The 17,230-nt window shown below is 41.4% G+C and overlaps 1 long non-coding RNA gene across 1 annotated transcript; it reads left to right on the top strand.

Annotated features, from left to right (window-relative positions):
• The first annotated feature begins 13,460 nt into the window (after window positions 1-13,460).
• LOC131110513 (uncharacterized) lies at window positions 13,461-16,703 on the top strand. Its single transcript, XR_009120903.1, has 3 exons — window positions 13,461-13,594; window positions 13,674-13,736; window positions 16,381-16,703. It is a non-coding gene; the product is annotated as an uncharacterized LOC131110513 (long non-coding RNA).
• Window positions 16,704-17,230: the final 527 nt, after the last annotated feature.

Genomic DNA, 17,230 nt, shown 5'->3' with positions numbered 1-17,230 from the left:
ATGCATGGGGCTTCATCGCTGTTAAAGACCTTGCACTGTTCTAGGATCAGTTCTTCATCCAAGTCACTTGGAAAGCAGCTTTTTTTCCCAAAACATGTCTGCAACCTCAGAGAATAAAGACTAGTTTTCCTGTGCTTTTGCTTGAAATAAGCAAAGCTTTTCTCACACTTCTTTCTTCCTTTGATTTGGAGGTTTGAAACCAGGAGGAAGGACGACTTTGACCAATGAATGCCATCTCATTGAGTCACCCCCCCCCCCCCACACACACATACATAACCCATGTAGGAGATGCATGACAAAGCATCCCGCAATGTGTCATTTTTTCCAAGTGTTTAAGCCGAGAGGCCATTTTAGTTTGCTGTGTGTCTCATGGAAAAATGGAAATATTCCCACAAGAGTGAAGCAGGGCCGAGGCCTTGAACAAACGACTCGCCCATCCTGCCAATCACCGCACGACCAGCTGAGTGCGGCCAATAACTTTGCCCCGACAATGCCGGTGATCCGGGACTTTTGTTGGAAGGAAATATGAAATCAACACTTTTACGCTCGCTGATGCCCTGCTTCTCCCGTTTGGACCTTCGGAGTTAAACCACCACCAGAACAATATGTGTTGATGCCCTGCTTCTCCAGTTTGTCCCTTCAGAGTTAAACCACCACCAGAACAATATGTGTTGATGCCCTGCTTCTCCCGTTTGGACCTTCGGAGTTAAAACACCACCAGAACAATATGTGTTGATGCCCTGCTTCTCCAGTTTGGACCTTCGGAGTTAAACCACCACCAGAAGAATCAGTTGTCTCAGCCAACAGCAACATTTCACCATCCAACGCTGCCAGCCTTCCTCTGTCGTCTCTTTCCTTCTCTCCCGGAACGCTGCTTTTCCTTCTCCTTCCTTCTTTGCACATGTTGTCCACACCAGTGACTTATGGCGGGGGGTGGGGGTGGGTAGGGTGTTTTTTTTCTTCCTAAAAGCAGTTGCAGTGCAGGACGGCTGGCATAAATAGATATATGCATATACATACAGTATACATATACTACATATATACATACATAGGTACAGTACATACACAAAGCGATGGATCCTAATAGTCAATTTAATATCCTTTTTGCTGAATAGCAGCAGAGTGGAACGGCGGTCGAGTGGTTAGTGTGCAGACCTCCCAGCTAGGAGACCCGGGTTCAATTCCACCCTCGGCCATCTCTGTGTGGAGTTTGCATGGGCCCCAGGAGCACCCAAAAATGGCAAAATGTCAAGTTTTTAGGGGGTCAATTTTTGACAAAAAAACATAAGGGGTTAGTATGTCGTTTTTTCAGTTTTTTTCAACTTGCTTCTAATGCATTTTTCTGGTGAAAAAAACAAGGGAAACCTCACACACACTCAACAGGGGCCCCAGGAGCACCCAAAAATGGCATAAAATGCCAAAATTTTAGGGGGTCAATTTTTGAAAAAAACGTAAGGGGTTAGTATGTCGTTTTTTTCAGTTTTTTTTCAAATTTCTTCTAATGTATTTTTCTGGTGAAAAAAAGGGGGGAAACCTCACACACACTCAACAGGGGCCCCAGGAGCACCCAAAAATGGCATAAAATGCCAAAATTTTAGGGGGTCAATTTTTGAAAAAAACGTAAGGGGTTAGTATGTCGTTTTTTTCAGGTTTTTTCAACTTGGTACTAATGCATTTTTCTGGTGAAAAAAACAAGGGAAACCTCACACACACTCAACAGGGGCAACAGGAGCACCCAAAAATGGCATAAAATGCCAAAATTTTAGGGGGTCAATTTTTGAAAAAAACGTAAGGGGTTAGTATGTCGTTTTTTTCAGGTTTTTTCAACTTGCTTCTAATGCATTTTTCTGGTGAAAAAAAGGGGGAAACATCACACACACTCAACAGGGGCCCCAGGAGCACCCAAAAATGGCATAAAATGCCAAAATTTTAGGGGGTCAATTTTTGAAAAAAACGTAAGGGGTTAGTATGTCGTTTTTTTCAGTTTTTTTCAACTTTCTTCTAATGCATTTTTCTGGTGAAAAAGGGGGAAACCTCACACACACTCAACAGGGGCCCCAGGAGCACCCAAAAATGGCATGAAATGCCAAAATTTTAGGGGGTCAATTTTTGAAAAAAACGTAAGGGGTTAGTATGTCGTTTTTTTCAGGTTTTTTCAACTTGCTTCTAATGCATTTTTTGGTGAAACAAACAAGGGAAACCTCACACACACTCAACAGGGGCCCCAGGAGCACCCAAAAATGGCATAAAATGCCAAAATTTTAGGGCGTCAATTTTTGAAAAAAACGTAAGGTGTTAGTATGTCGTTTTTTTCAGTTTTTTTCAACTTTCTTCTAATGCATTTTTTGGTGAAAAAAACAAGGGAAACCTCACACACACTCAACAGGGGCCCCAGGAGCACCCAAAAATGGCATAAAATGCCAAAATTTTAGGGCGTTAATTTTTGAAAAAAACGTAAGGGGTTAGTATGTCGTTTTTTTCAGTTTTTTTCAACTTTCTTCTAATGCATTTCCTGGTGAAAAAAAGGGGAAACCTCACACACACTCAACAGGGGCCCCAGGAGCACCCAAAAATGGCATAAAATGCCAAAATTTTAGGGGGTCAATTTTTGAAAAAAACGTAAGGGGGTTAGTATGTCGTTTTTTTTCAGGTTTTTTCAACTTGCTTCTAATGCATTTTTCTGGTGAAAAAAAGGGGGAAACATCACACACACTCAATAGGGGCCCCAGGAGCACCCAAAAATGGCATAAAATGCCAAAATTTTAGGGGTTCAATTTTTGAAAAAAACGTAAGGGGTTAGTATGTCGTTTTTTTCAGGTTTTTTCAACTTGGTACTATTGCATTTTTCTGGTGAAAAAAACAAGGGAAACCTCACACACCCTCAACAGGGGCCCCAGGAGCACCCAAAAATGGCATAAAATGCCAAAATTTTAGGGGGTCAATTTTTGAAAAAAACGTAAGGGGTTAGTATGTCGTTTTTTTCAGTTTTTTTCAACTTGCTTCTAATGCATTTTTCTGGTGAAAAAACAAGGGAAACCTCACACACACTCAACAGGGGCCCCAGGAGCACCCAAAAATGGCATGAAATGCCAAAATTTTAGGGGGTCAATTTTTGAAAAAAACGTAAGGGGTTAGTATGTCGTTTTTTTCATTATTTTTTTCAACTTTCTTCTAATGCATTTTTATGGTGAAAAAAAGGGGGAAACATCACACACACTCAACAGGGGCCCCAGGAGCACCCAAAAATGGCATAAAATGCCAAAATTTTAGGGGGTCAATTTTTGAAAAAAACGTAAGGGGTTAGTATGTCGTTTTTTTCAAGTTTTTTCAACTTGGTACTAATGCATTTTTCTGGTGAAAAAAACAAGGGAAACCTCACACACACTCAACAGGGGCCCCAGGAGCACCCAAAAATGGCATAAAATGCCAAAATTTTAGGGGGTCAATTTTTGAAAAAAACGTAAGGGGTTAGTATGTCGTTTTTTTCCAGGTTTTTTCAACTTGCTTCTAATGCATTTGTCTGATGAAAAAACAAGGGAAACCTCACACACACTCAACAGGGGCCCCAGGAGCACCCAAAAATGGCATAAAATGCCAAAATTTTAGGGGGTCAATTTTTGAAAAAAACGTAAGGGGTTAGTATGTCGTTTTTTTCAGGTTTTTTCAACTTGCTTCTAATGCATTTTTCTGGTGAAAAAACAAGGGAAACCTCACACACACTCAACAGGGGCCCCAGGAGCACCCAAAAATGGCATAAAATGCCAAAATTTTAGGGGGTCAATTTTTGAAAAAAACGTAAGGGGTTAGTATGTCGTTTTTTTCAGGTTTTTTCAACTTGGTACTATTGCATTTTTCTGGTGAAAAAAACAAGGGAAACCTCACACACCCTCAACAGGGGCCCCAGGAGCACCCAAAAATGGCATAAAATGCCAAAATTTTAGGGGGTCAATTTTTGAAAAAAACGTAAGGGGTTAGTATGTCGTTTTTTCAGTTTTTTTCAACTTTCTTCTAATGCATTTTTCTGGTGATAAAAACAGGGGAAACCTCACACACACTCAACAGGGGCCCCAGGAGCACCCAAAAATGGCATAAAATGCCAAAATTTTAGGGGGTCAATTTTTGAAAAAAACGTAAGGGGTTAGTTAGTATGTCGTTTTTTTCAGGTTTTTTCAACTTGCTTCTAATGCATTTTTCTGGTGAAAAAAACAAGGGAAACCTCACACACACTCAACAGGGGCCCCAGGAGCACCCAAAAATGGCATAAAATGCCAAAATTTTAGGGGGTCAATTTTTGAAAAAAACGTAAGGGGTTAGTATGTCGTTTTTTTCAGGTTTTTTCAACTTGCTTCTAATGCATTTTTCTGGTGAAAAAACAAGGGAAACCTCACACACACTCAACAGGGGCCCCAGGAGCACCCAAAAATGGCATGAAATGCCAAAATTTTAGGGGGTCAATTTTTGAAAAAAACGTAAGGGGTTAGTATGTCGTTTTTTTCATTATTTTTTTCAACTTTCTTCTAATGCATTTTTCTGGTGAAAAAAAGGGGGAAACATCACACACACTCAACAGGGGCCCCAGGAGCACCCCAAAATGGCATAAAATGCCAAAATTTTAGGGGGTCAATTTTTGAAAAAAACGTAAGGGGTTAGTATGTCGTTTTTTTCAAGTTTTTTCAACTTGGTACTAATGCATTTTTCTGGTGAAAAAAAACAAGGGAAACCTCACACACACTCAACAGGGGCCCCAGGAGCACCCAAAAATGGCATAAAATGCCAAAATTTTAGGGGGTCAATTTTTGAAAAAAACGTAAGGGGTTAGTATGTCGTTTTTTTCCAGGTTTTTTCAACTTGCTTCTAATGCATTTTTCTGGTGAAAAAACAAGGGAAACCTCACACACACTCAACAGGGGCCCCAGGAGCACCCAAAAATGGCATAAAATGCCAAAATTTTAGGGGGTCAATTTTTGAAAAAAACGTAAGGGGTTAGTATGTCGTTTTTTTCAGTTTTTTTCAACTTTCTTCTAATGCATTTTTCTGGTGAAAAAAGGGGGAAACCTCACACACACTCAACAGGGGCCCCAGGAGCACCCAAAAATGGCATGAAATGCCAAAATTTTAGGGGGTCAATTTTTGAAAAAAACGTAAGGGGTTAGTATGTCGTTTTTTTCAGGTTTTTTCAACTTGCTTCTAATGCATTTTTCTGGTGAAAAAAAACAAGGGAAACCTCACACACACTCAACAGGGGCCCCAGGAGCACCCAAAAATGGCATGAAATGCCAAAATTTTAGGGGGTCAATTTTTGAAAAAAACGTAAGGGGTTAGTATGTCGTTTTTTTCAGGTTTTTTCAACTTGCTTCTAATGCATTTTTTGGTGAAACAAACAAGGGAAACCTCACACACACTCAACAGGGGCCCCAGGAGCACCCAAAAATGGCATAAAATGCCAAAATTTTAGGGCGTCAATTTTTGAAAAAAACGTAAGGTGTTAGTATGTCGTTTTTTTCAGTTTTTTTCAACTTTCTTCTAATGCATTTTTTGGTGAAAAAAACAAGGGAAACCTCACACACACTCAACAGGGGCCCCAGGAGCACCCAAAAATGGCATAAAATGCCAAAATTTTAGGGCGTTAATTTTTGAAAAAAACGTAAGGGGTTAGTATGTCGTTTTTTTCAGTTTTTTTCAACTTTCTTCTAATGCATTTCCTGGTGAAAAAAAGGGGAAACCTCACACACACTCAACAGGGGCCCCAGGAGCACCCAAAAATGGCATAAAATGCCAAAATTTTAGGGGGTCAATTTTTGAAAAAAACGTAAGGGGGTTAGTATGTCGTTTTTTTCAGTTTTTTCAACTTGCTTCTAATGCATTTTTCTGGTGAAAAAAGGGGAAAACCTCACACACACTCAACAGGGGCCCCAGGAGCACCCAAAAATGGCATAAAATGCCAAAATTTTAGGGGGTCAATTTTTGAAAAAAACGTAAGGGGTTAGTATGTCGTTTTTTTCAGGTTTTTTCAACTTGCTTCTAATGCATTTTTCTGGTGAAAAAAAGGGGGAAACATCACACACACTCAATAGGGGCCCCAGGAGCACCCAAAAATGGCATAAAATGCCAAAATTTTAGGGGGTCAATTTTTGAAAAAAACGTAAGGGGTTAGTATGTCGTTTTTTTCAGGTTTTTTCAACTTGGTACTATTGCATTTTTCTGGTGAAAAAAACAAGGGAAACCTCACACACCCTCAACAGGGGCCCCAGGAGCACCCAAAAATGGCATAAAATGCCAAAATTTTAGGGGGTCAATTTTTGAAAAAAACGTAAGGGGTTAGTATGTCGTTTTTTTCAGTTTTTTTCAACTTGCTTCTAATGCATTTTTCTGGTGAAAAAACAAGGGAAACCTCACACACACTCAACAGGGGCCCCAGGAGCACCCAAAAATGGCATGAAATGCCAAAATTTTAGGGGGTCAATTTTTGAAAAAAACGTAAGGGGTTAGTATGTCGTTTTTTTCAGTTTTTTTCAACTTGCTTCTAATGCATTTTTCTGGTGAAAAAACAAGGGAAACCTCACACACACTCAACAGGGGCCCCAGGAGCACCCAAAAATGGCATGAAATGCCAAAATTTTAGGGGGTCAATTTTTGAAAAAAACGTAAGGGGTTAGTATGTCGTTTTTTTCATTATTTTTTTCAACTTTCTTCTAATGCATTTTTATGGTGAAAAAAAGGGGGAAACATCACACACACTCAACAGGGGCCCCAGGAGCACCCAAAAATGGCATAAAATGCCAAAATTTTAGGGGGTCAATTTTTGAAAAAAACGTAAGGGGTTAGTATGTCGTTTTTTTCAAGTTTTTTCAACTTGGTACTAATGCATTTTTCTGGTGAAAAAAACAAGGGAAACCTCACACACACTCAACAGGGGCCCCAGGAGCACCCAAAAAAGGCATAAAATGCCAAAATTTTAGGGGGTCAATTTTTGAAAAAAACGTAAGGGGTTAGTATGTCGTTTTTTTCCAGGTTTTTTCAACTTGCTTCTAATGCATTTGTCTGATGAAAAAACAAGGGAAACCTCACACACACTCAACAGGGGCCCCAGGAGCACCCAAAAATGGCATAAAATGCCAAAATTTTAGGGGGTCAATTTTTGAAAAAAACGTAAGGGGTTAGTATGTCGTTTTTTTCAGGTTTTTTCAACTTGCTTCTAATGCATTTTTCTGGTGAAAAAACAAGGGAAACCTCACACACACTCAACAGGGGCCCCAGGAGCACCCAAAAATGGCATAAAATGCCAAAATTTTAGGGGGTCAATTTTTGAAAAAAACGTAAGGGGTTAGTATGTCGTTTTTTTCAGGTTTTTTCAACTTGCTTCTAATGCATTTTTCTGGTGAAAAAAAGGGGGAAACATCACACACACTCAACAGGGGCCCCAGGAGCACCCAAAAATGGCATAAAATGCCAAAATTTTAGGGGGTCAATTTTTGAAAAAAACGTAAGGGGTTAGTATGTCGTTTTTTTCAGGTTTTTTCAACTTGGTACTATTGCATTTTTCTGGTGAAAAAAACAAGGGAAACCTCACACACCCTCAACAGGGGCCCCAGGAGCACCCAAAAATGGCATAAAATGCCAAAATTTTAGGGGGTCAATTTTTGAAAAAAACGTAAGGGGTTAGTATGTCGTTTTTTCAGTTTTTTTCAACTTTCTTCTAATGCATTTTTCTGGTGATAAAAACAGGGGAAACCTCACACACACTCAACAGGGGCCCCAGGAGCACCCAAAAATGGCATAAAATGCCAAAATTTTAGGGGGTCAATTTTTGAAAAAAACGTAAGGGGTTAGTTAGTATGTCGTTTTTTTCAGGTTTTTTCAACTTGCTTCTAATGCATTTTTCTGGTGAAAAAAACAAGGGAAACCTCACACACACTCAACAGGGGCCCCAGGAGCACCCAAAAATGGCATAAAATGCCAAAATTTTAGGGGGTCAATTTTTGAAAAAAACGTAAGGGGTTAGTATGTCGTTTTTTTCAGGTTTTTTCAACTTGCTTCTAATGCATTTTTCTGGTGAAAAAACAAGGGAAACCTCACACACACTCAACAGGGGCCCCAGGAGCACCCAAAAATGGCATGAAATGCCAAAATTTTAGGGGGTCAATTTTTGAAAAAAACGTAAGGGGTTAGTATGTCGTTTTTTTCATTATTTTTTTCAACTTTCTTCTAATGCATTTTTATGGTGAAAAAAAGGGGGAAACATCACACACACTCAACAGGGGCCCCAGGAGCACCCCAAAATGGCATAAAATGCCAAAATTTTAGGGGGTCAATTTTTGAAAAAAACGTAAGGGGTTAGTATGTCGTTTTTTTCAAGTTTTTTCAACTTGGTACTAATGCATTTTTCTGGTGAAAAAAAACAAGGGAAACCTCACACACACTCAACAGGGGCCCCAGGAGCACCCAAAAATGGCATAAAATGCCAAAATGTTAGGGGGTCAATTTTTGAAAAAAACGTAAGGGGTTAGTATGTCGTTTTTTCCAGGTTTTTTCAACTTGCTGCTAATGCATTTTTCTGGTGAAAAAAAGGGGGAAACCTCACACACACTCAACAGGGGCCCCAGGAGCACCCGAAAATGGCATAAAATGCCAACATTTTAGGGGGTCAATTTTTGAAAAAAACGTAAGGGGTTAGTATGTCGTTTTTTTCATTTTTTTCAACTTGCTTCTAATGCATTTTTCTGGTGAAAAAAACAAGGGAAACCTCACACACACTCAACAGGGGCCCCAGGAGCACCCCAAAATGGCATAAAATGCCAAAATTTTAGGGCCTAAATTTTTGAAAAAACGTAAGGGGTTAGTATGTCGTTTTTTTCCGTTTTTTTCAACTTGGTTCTAATGCATTTTTCTGGTGAAAAAACAAGGGAAACCTCACACACACTCAACAGGGGCCCCAGGAGCACCCAAAAATGGCATAAAATGCCAAAATTTTAAGGGGTCAATTTTTGAAAAAAACGTAAGGGGTTAGTATGTCGTTTTTTTCAGGTTTTTTCAACTTTCTTCTAATGCATTTTTCTGGTGAAAAAAACAGGGGAAACCTCACACACACTCATCAGGGGCCCCAGGAGCACCCAAAAATGGCATAAAATGCCAAAATTTTAGGGGGTCAATTTTTGAAAAAAACGTAAGGGGTTAGTATGTCGTTTTTTTCAGTTTTTTTCAACTTTCTTCTAATGCATTTTTCTGATGAAAAAAAAGGGGAAAACCTCACACACACTCAACAGGGGCCCCAGGAGCACCCAAAAATGGCATAAAATGCCAAAATTTTAGGGGGTCAATTTTTGAAAAAAACGTAAGGGTTTAGTATGTCGTTTTTTTCAGTTTTTTTCAACTTGCTTCTAATGCATTTTTCTGGTGAAAAAAACAAGGGAAACCTCACACACACTCAACAGGGGCCCCAGGAGCACCCAAAAATGGCATAAAATGCCAAAATGTTAGGGGGTCAATTTTTGAAAAAACGTAAGGGGTTAGTATGTCGTTTTTTCCAGGTTTTTTCAACTTGCTGCTAATGCATTTTTCTGGTGAAAAAAAGGAGGAAACCTCACACACACTCAACAGGGGCCCCAGGAGCACCCGAAAATGGCATAAAATGCCAACATTTTAGGGGGTCAATTTTTGAAAAAAACGTAAGGGGTTAGTATGTCGTTTTTTTCAGGTTTTTTCAACTTGCTTCTAATGCATTTTTCTGGTGAAAAAAAACAAGGGAAACCTCACACACACTCAACAGGGGCCCCAGGAGCACCCCAAAATGGCATAAAATGCCAAAATTTTAGGGGGTCAATTTTTTGAAAAAACGTAAGGGGTTAGTATGTCGTTTTTTCAGTTTTTTTCAACTTTCTTCTAATGCATTTTTCTGGTGAAAAAAACAAGGAAACCTCACACACACTCAACAGGGGCCCCAAGAGCACCCAAAAATGGCATAAAATGCCAAAATTTTAGGGGGTCAATTTTTGAAAAAAACGTAAGGGGTTAGTATGTCGTTTTTTTCAGTTTTTTTCAACTTGCTTCTAATGCATTTTTCTGGTGAAAAAAACAAGGGAAACCTCACACACACTCAACAGGGGCCCCAGGAGCACCCAAAAATGGCATAAAATGCCAAAATGTTAGGGGGTCAATTTTTGAAAAAAACGTAAGGGGTTAGTATGTCGTTTTTTCCAGGTTTTTTCAACTTGCTGCTAATGCATTTTTCTGGTGAAAAAACAAGGGAAATCTCACACACACTCAACAGGGGCCCCAGGAGCACCCAAAAATGGCATAAAATGCCAAAATTTTAGGGGGTCAATTTTTGAAAAAAACGTAAGGGGTTAGTATGTCGTTTTTTTCAGGTTTTTTCAACTTTCTTCTAATGCATTTTTCTGGTGAAAAAAACAGGGGAAACCTCACACACACTCAACAGGGGCCCCAGGAGCACCCAAAAATGGCATAAAATGCCAAAATGTTAGGGGGTCAATTTTTGAAAAAAACGCAAGGGGTTAGTATGTCGTTTTTTCCAGGTTTTTTCAACTTGCTGCTAATGCATTTTTCTGGTGAAAAAACAAAGGAAATCTCACACACACTCAACAGGGGCCCCAGGAGCACCCAAAAATGGCATAAAATGCCAAAATTTTAGGGGGTCAATTTTTGAAAAAAACGTAAGGGGTTAGTATGTCGTTTTTTTCATTTTTTTCAACTTTCTTCTAATGCATTTTTCTGGTGAAAAAAACAAGGGAAACCTCACACACACTCAACAGGGGCCCCAGGAGCACCCAAAAATGGCATAAAATGCCAAAATTTTAGGGGGTCAATTTTTGAAAAAAACGTAAGGGGTTAGTATGTCGTTTTTTTCAGGTTTTTTCAACTTGCTTCTAATGCATTTTTCTGGTGAAAAAAACAGGGGAAACTTGACACACACTCAACAGGGGCCCCAGGAGCACCCAAAAATGGCATAAAATGCCAAAATTTTAGGGGGTCAATTTTTGAAAAAAACGTAAGGGGTTAGTATGTCGTTTTTATCAGTTTTTTTTTCAACTTTCTTCTAATGCATTTTTCTGGTGAAAAAAGCAGGGGAAACCTCACACACACTCAACAGGGGCCCCAGGAGCACCCAAAAATGGCATAAAATGCCAAACTGTTAGGGGGTCAATTTTTGAAAAAAACGTAAGGGGTTAGTATGTCGTTTTTTTCATTTTTTTTCAACTTGCTTCTAATGCAGTTTTCTGGTAAAAAAAAACTAGGGAAACCTCACACACACTCAACAGGGGCTCCAGGAGCCAGAAAAGTTACGTTTTTTTCAAAAATTGACCCTTTAAACTTTTGGCATTTTATGCCATTTTTGGGTGCTCCTGGGGCCCCTGTTGAGTGTGTGTGAGGTTTCCCTTGTTTTTTTCACCAGAAAAATGCATTAGAAGAAAGTTGAAAAAACCTGAAAAAAACGACATACTAACCCCTTACGTTTTTTTCAAAAATTGACCCCCTAAAATTTTGGCATTTTATGCCATTTTTGGGTGCTCCTGGGGCCCCTGTTGAGTGTGTGTGAGGTTTCCCTTGTTTTGTCACCAGAAAAATGCATTAGCAGCAAGTTGAAAAAACCTGGAAAAAACGACATACTAACCCCTTACGTTTTTTTCAAAAATTGACCCCCTAACATTTTGGCATTTTATGCCATTTTTGGGTGCTCCTGGGGCCCCTGTTGAGTGTGTGTGAGGTTTCCCTTGTTTTTTTCACCAGAAAAATGCTTTAGAAGCAAGTTGAAAAAAACTGAAAAAAACGACATACTAACCCCTTACGTTTTTTTCAAAAATTGACCCCCTAAAATTTTGGCATTTTATGCCATTTTTGGGTGCTCCTGGGGTCCCTGTTGAGTGTGTGTGAGGTTTCCCTTGTTTTTTTCACCAGAAAAATGCATTAGAAGCAAGTTGAAAAAAACTGAAAAAAACGACATACTAACCCCTTACGTTTTTTTCAAAAATTGACCCCCTAAAATTTTGGCATTTTATGCCATTTTTGGGTGCTCCTGGGGTCCCTGTTGAGTGTGTGTGAGGTTTCCCTTGTTTTTTTCACCAGAAAAATGCATTAGAAGCAAGTTGAAAAAAACTGAAAAAAACGACATACTAACCCCTTACGTTTTTTTCAAAAATTGACGCCCTAAAATTTTGGCATTTTATGCCATTTTTGGGTGCTCCTGGGGCCCCTGATGAGTGTGTGTGAGGTTTCCCCTGTTTTTTTCACCAGAAAAATGCATTAGAAGAAAGTTGAAAAAAAAACTGAAAAAAACCACATACTAACCCCTTACGTTTTTTTCAAAAATTGACCCCCTAACATTTTGGCATTTTATGCCATTTTTGGGTGCTCCTGGGGCCCCTGTTGAGTGTGTGTGAGGTTTCCCTTGTTTTTTTCACCAGAAAAATGCATTAGAAACAAGTTGAAAAAACCTGAAAAAAACGACATACTAACCCCTTACGTTTTTTTCAAAAATTGACCCCCTAAAATTTTGGCATTTTATGCCATTTTTGGGTGCTCCTGGGGTCCCTGTTGAGTGTGTGTGAGGTTCCCCTTGTTTTTTTCACCAGAAAAATGCATTAGAACCAAGTTGAAAAAAACTGAAAAAAACGACATACTAACCCCTTACGTTTTTTTCAAAAATTGACCCCCTAAATTTTTGGCATTTTCTGCCATTTTTGGGTGCTCCTGGGGCCCCTGTTGAGTGTGTGTGAGGTTTCCCCTGTTTTTTTCACCATAAAAATGCATTACAAGAAAGTTGAAAAAAACTGAAAAAAACGACATACTAACCCCTTACGTTTTTTTCAAAAATTGACCCCTTAAAAGTTTGGCATTTTATGCCATTTTTGGGTGCTCCTGGAGCCCCTGTTGAGTGTGTGTGAGGTTTCCCCTGTTTTTTTCACCATAAAAATGCATTAGAAGCAAGTTGAAAAAAATTAAAAAAACGACATACTAACCCCTTACGTTTTTTTCAAAAATTGACCCCCTAAAATTTTGGCATTTTAGCCATTTTTGGGTGCTCCTGGGGCCCCTGTTGAGTGTGTGTGAGGTTTCCCTTGTTTTTTTCACCATAAAAATGCATTAGAAGCAAGTTGAAAAAAATGAAAAAAACGACATACTAACACCTTACGTTTTTTGTCAAAAATTGACCCCCTAAAATTTTGGCATTTTAGCCATTTTTGTGTGCTCCTGGAGCCCCTGTTGTGTGTGTGTGAGGTTTCCATCATTTTTTGACCAGAAAAGTGTCACAATGGTTATTGTTGCCTGTGTGGTTGTTTTGGTTCACCTTGTAAGCCTTAGTTCCTGGTTATTTTTTACTATTTCCTGTGTGTTGGTGTGTCCTTTTGTCCACCACTTTTACCTTCCCTCTTAGGCGCACCTGGTAGTAATTGTTGATTGTTGTATTTAGTTCAGCTGGGTGCTTCTTCCTTGGTTGGTTCATTGAGGCTTTGACATGCTGGTCATATGTAGATAGCGAGGGAGATAAATACATACATAGACACACATACGGAAATCCGAGGAGCCTGCCTCGCGCGAGCGGAGTGTGTGGTGTGTTTTCCCGACGGAGGATGAGAAGGTTATAATTAGTCAAGGAATGTCCAGATACTTCTTCTTTCAAATGGAAGCCCTGAAATAGCCACATTCTTCCCCCACAGGCACGTTGAAGGGTTGTCCCGTCGCCTGGATGGCCCAGTGAACGTCTGGGAGAAGACAGAAAGGTCTCAGATCCGCCACACACAGCCGCCCTCTGACTTTCTAGAAGCTTCCTTTAGGCTCCGCAGTCTGGACTCGGGTTCACCATCCCGCCAAGCACACAGGCGGGCTTTGAGGGGCAATCAGGGCAGTAAAGATGGATGGATGGTTACTCAGCATTTGACGTGGAACCTCAGATATTTGGATGCTGAAGCAACGGCAACAAGGAACTGAGAACGTGACCCTCAGGCTTGCTGTGTTCGGGGGGCCCCTGTCCTTTGTGCGCTCAAAGCTGCACATTTCTCCGCAGCACTTAAACGCAGCGTAGCAATGGCGCGATGCAGCGAGGCCAGGTCAGAGGTCATTCCCAAAAACAGCAGCAGAATACAAAACGACACGGTGCGGACGAGGTTACGTAACCAAAAGAGGCGTGTTTACGTCTGCCGTTGTCTTGCAAGCGTGTGCAGAGCAGGGGAGAGGCAGCCCCTGCGTGCGTGGGTGTGAAACCCCAGAGCGGCCCCTGGCTCGTATTACCAGAATGTGAAGGTGGAGCAACATGAATGCTCTCCACACTGCAAACTTGTCATGGGCGGCCATCGTAAAGTGTGAGGCGGTGTAATATACTGCGGAATACTACACTGACAGTATACTCGGGAATACTACACTGACGGCGGTACAACGCCACAGCTTGGGCGTGGCCTACAGTATGTGATGTTCACAACAGCCGCAGGTTATCAGTTGTCAAAACACAACAGCCGGGTGTACAGTGCACGGGTAATGAGCTAACACCCCCCCCTCCAAACCCCCGCGTCATGTCATGCGTGGACTTGCTGAAGGTTTCATCCCACCCAAAAAAGAGGAAAAAAACAGTCGGGGTGTTATGAGTGGAATGCACGGCTCGAGAAGAAGGTGAGGAGCAACAGATGGGAGGTGTTCCTCCAAAAACTGTTGCAAAACCCCAAACGGGTTTGAAGAATGAAGAACACACGAAAGCAGTGAAGAGCGAGCCGCTATCATCGACTTCCTTCTTACGCCACCGACTGCTTTGTGATATTTATCCATACACACCGAGACCGTTGCTATGGAAATAACCCCAGCGAGTACCTGCCCCTTTGCTTATTATGTTACTATAGCAGCCATCCCAGAATACTCACCCCCTCCTCCCTGTTCCTCCCTCGTGTTTGTGAGTCATGACTCGCTGCGAAGAACCGCAGTTCTCTTTCTTGCATTCTTTGCAGCGCCTCAACAACAACTTTGTGAATCATCTCTGTGTGCTTTTGTGGGGATTTCCACCCAGATCCACGGCAGATGCACAACACTGATGCGTTGCTATGGGAACACCCCCCCCCCCCACACACACTTCTCACATGGAACGACTTTACCTTCCGTTATCCGAGCCGCCACGCCGCCGCGTCGTCCTCCGTGTTGAAACCTCGGGGGATGGCGGAGCCTACCCCAGCTGGCTTTTGGCGAGCTGGACAAAAACATCATTCTTAACAGCTATTTAGAATGTGACCGCAAGGCATGCTGGGTAGCCCAGTGGCATCTCCAGCATGCCTTGCGGTCACATTCTAAATAGCTGTTTAAAATGATGTTTTTTGTCCACTGGGCTACCCGGCATGTTTTGCGGTCACATTCTAAATAGCTGTTAAAAATGATGTTTTTGTCCACTGGGCTACCCAGCATGCCTTGCGGTCACATTCTAAATAGCTGTTAAAAATGATGTTTTTGTCCACTGGGCTACCCAGCATGCCTTGCGGTCACATTCTAAATAGCTGTTAAAAATGATGTTTTTGTCCACTGGGCTACCCAGCATGCCTTGCGGTCACATTCTAAATAGCTGTTAAAAATGATGTTTTTGTCCACTGGGCTACCCGGCATGCCTTGCGGTCACATTGTAAATAGCTGTTAAAAATGATGTTTTTGTCCACTGGGCTACCCGGCATGCCTTGCGGTCACATTCAAAATAGCTGTCAAAAATGATGTTTTTGTCCACTGGGCTACCCGGCATGCCTTGCGGTCACATTCTAAATAGCTGTTAAAAATGATGTTTTTGTCCACTGGGCTACCCGGCATGCCTTGCGGTCACATTCTAAATAGCTGTTAAAAATGATGTTTTTGTCCACTGGGCTACCCAGCATGCCTTGTGGTCACATTCTAATTAGCTGTTAAAAATGTTTTTGTCCACTGGGCTACCCGGCATGCCTTGCGGTCACATTCTAAATAGCTGTTAAAAATGATGTTTTTGTCCACTGGGCTACCCAGCATGCCTTGCGGTCACATTCTAAATAGCTGTTAAAAATGTTGTTTTTGTCCACTGGGCTACCCGGCATGCCTTGCGGTCACATTCTAAATAGCTGTTAAATATGATGTTTTTGTCCACCGGGCTACCCGGCATGCCTTGCGGTCACATTCTAAATGGCTGTTAAAAATGATGTTTTTGTCCACCGGGCTACCCAGCATGCCTTGCGGTCACATTCTAAATAGCTGTTAAAAATGATGTTTTTGTCCACTGGGCTACCCAGCATGCCTTGTGGGCACTGTGTAAATAATGTTGGAGTCAATATGTTTGCTGTTGTCGTTTATTGCACAGCCAGGCGTCGTTGTTGTGTCCACTTCCTGTCATCTTCTTCTCTTGCAAGTCGTTCCATTTGACGACCCTGCTTCCAGATGGCTGCGGTCCCAGTCGACCTGCTGGTGCATTCCAGAAGAACAGCCCGCAGGACTCGTGGAGTGACGACACAAAAAGAAACGTGCAGTCCTTGACGGTGTCTCCACGAGGGCGTCCTCGGCGCTGCCCGTCCAGAAGTCTTCCCGACCTGACAATGTTTCATTGTGTGATATCCGACAGAGCCGCTGTTGTTGTTGCGCTCAATTGAGTTGGTGAAGTTGATGCACCATCTCAGGATGCTAATGTCGCCCTTTTAAGGCTTTATTGCATTTTCAACACGGCACAAAGGCAGCAAACAAGGTGTTTTGTTGCTAGCAGACGCTACAAGGGGGGGGGGGGGGGGGGGGCGCTTTGTGTCAATCACAAGTTTGTTTTGGTTTCACGCCAAGGAAGTGTTGACTTCCACTCCACATTGGATGCAAAAGAGAAATGAACACAGACATCATCTGTTTGATCATGTGAGCCCGGCCGGCTGATGTACGTGATGTACTCAATGAAACGTTGGCAAACGCTTACAGCAATTCTCTTGCTTTACAATCAACTCCATTCAATCTTCACGCTCCGACAAGTTAGCCTCCATGACTCAGAAGCTGGCCTTTTGCCTCGTGCGGCTCAGCTGCTAACCGGGACTTGGCAGTACGGGGGACTTTCAGATCCCTTTAAACATGGGGGTGTCCAAAGTGCAGCCCCGGGGCATTGGCGTACCGCCGCTGATTTAGGAGGAAATATTTTAGTAGCTTTAAGTTGAAATGCGAAAGAAACAAATTATATATAAAGAAAAAAAAATATATATATATACACATATATATATATTATAATAATAAAATAAAAATAGAATTTTAGAAGAAT

The sequence above is a fragment of the Doryrhamphus excisus genome, chromosome 23 (genome assembly GCF_030265055.1).
Source record: "Doryrhamphus excisus isolate RoL2022-K1 chromosome 23, RoL_Dexc_1.0, whole genome shotgun sequence".
Taxonomy (NCBI): domain Eukaryota; kingdom Metazoa; phylum Chordata; class Actinopteri; order Syngnathiformes; family Syngnathidae; genus Doryrhamphus; species Doryrhamphus excisus.
The sequence above is the reverse complement of the archived record's forward strand: the minus strand, read 5'-3'. Positions and strand labels throughout refer to the sequence as shown.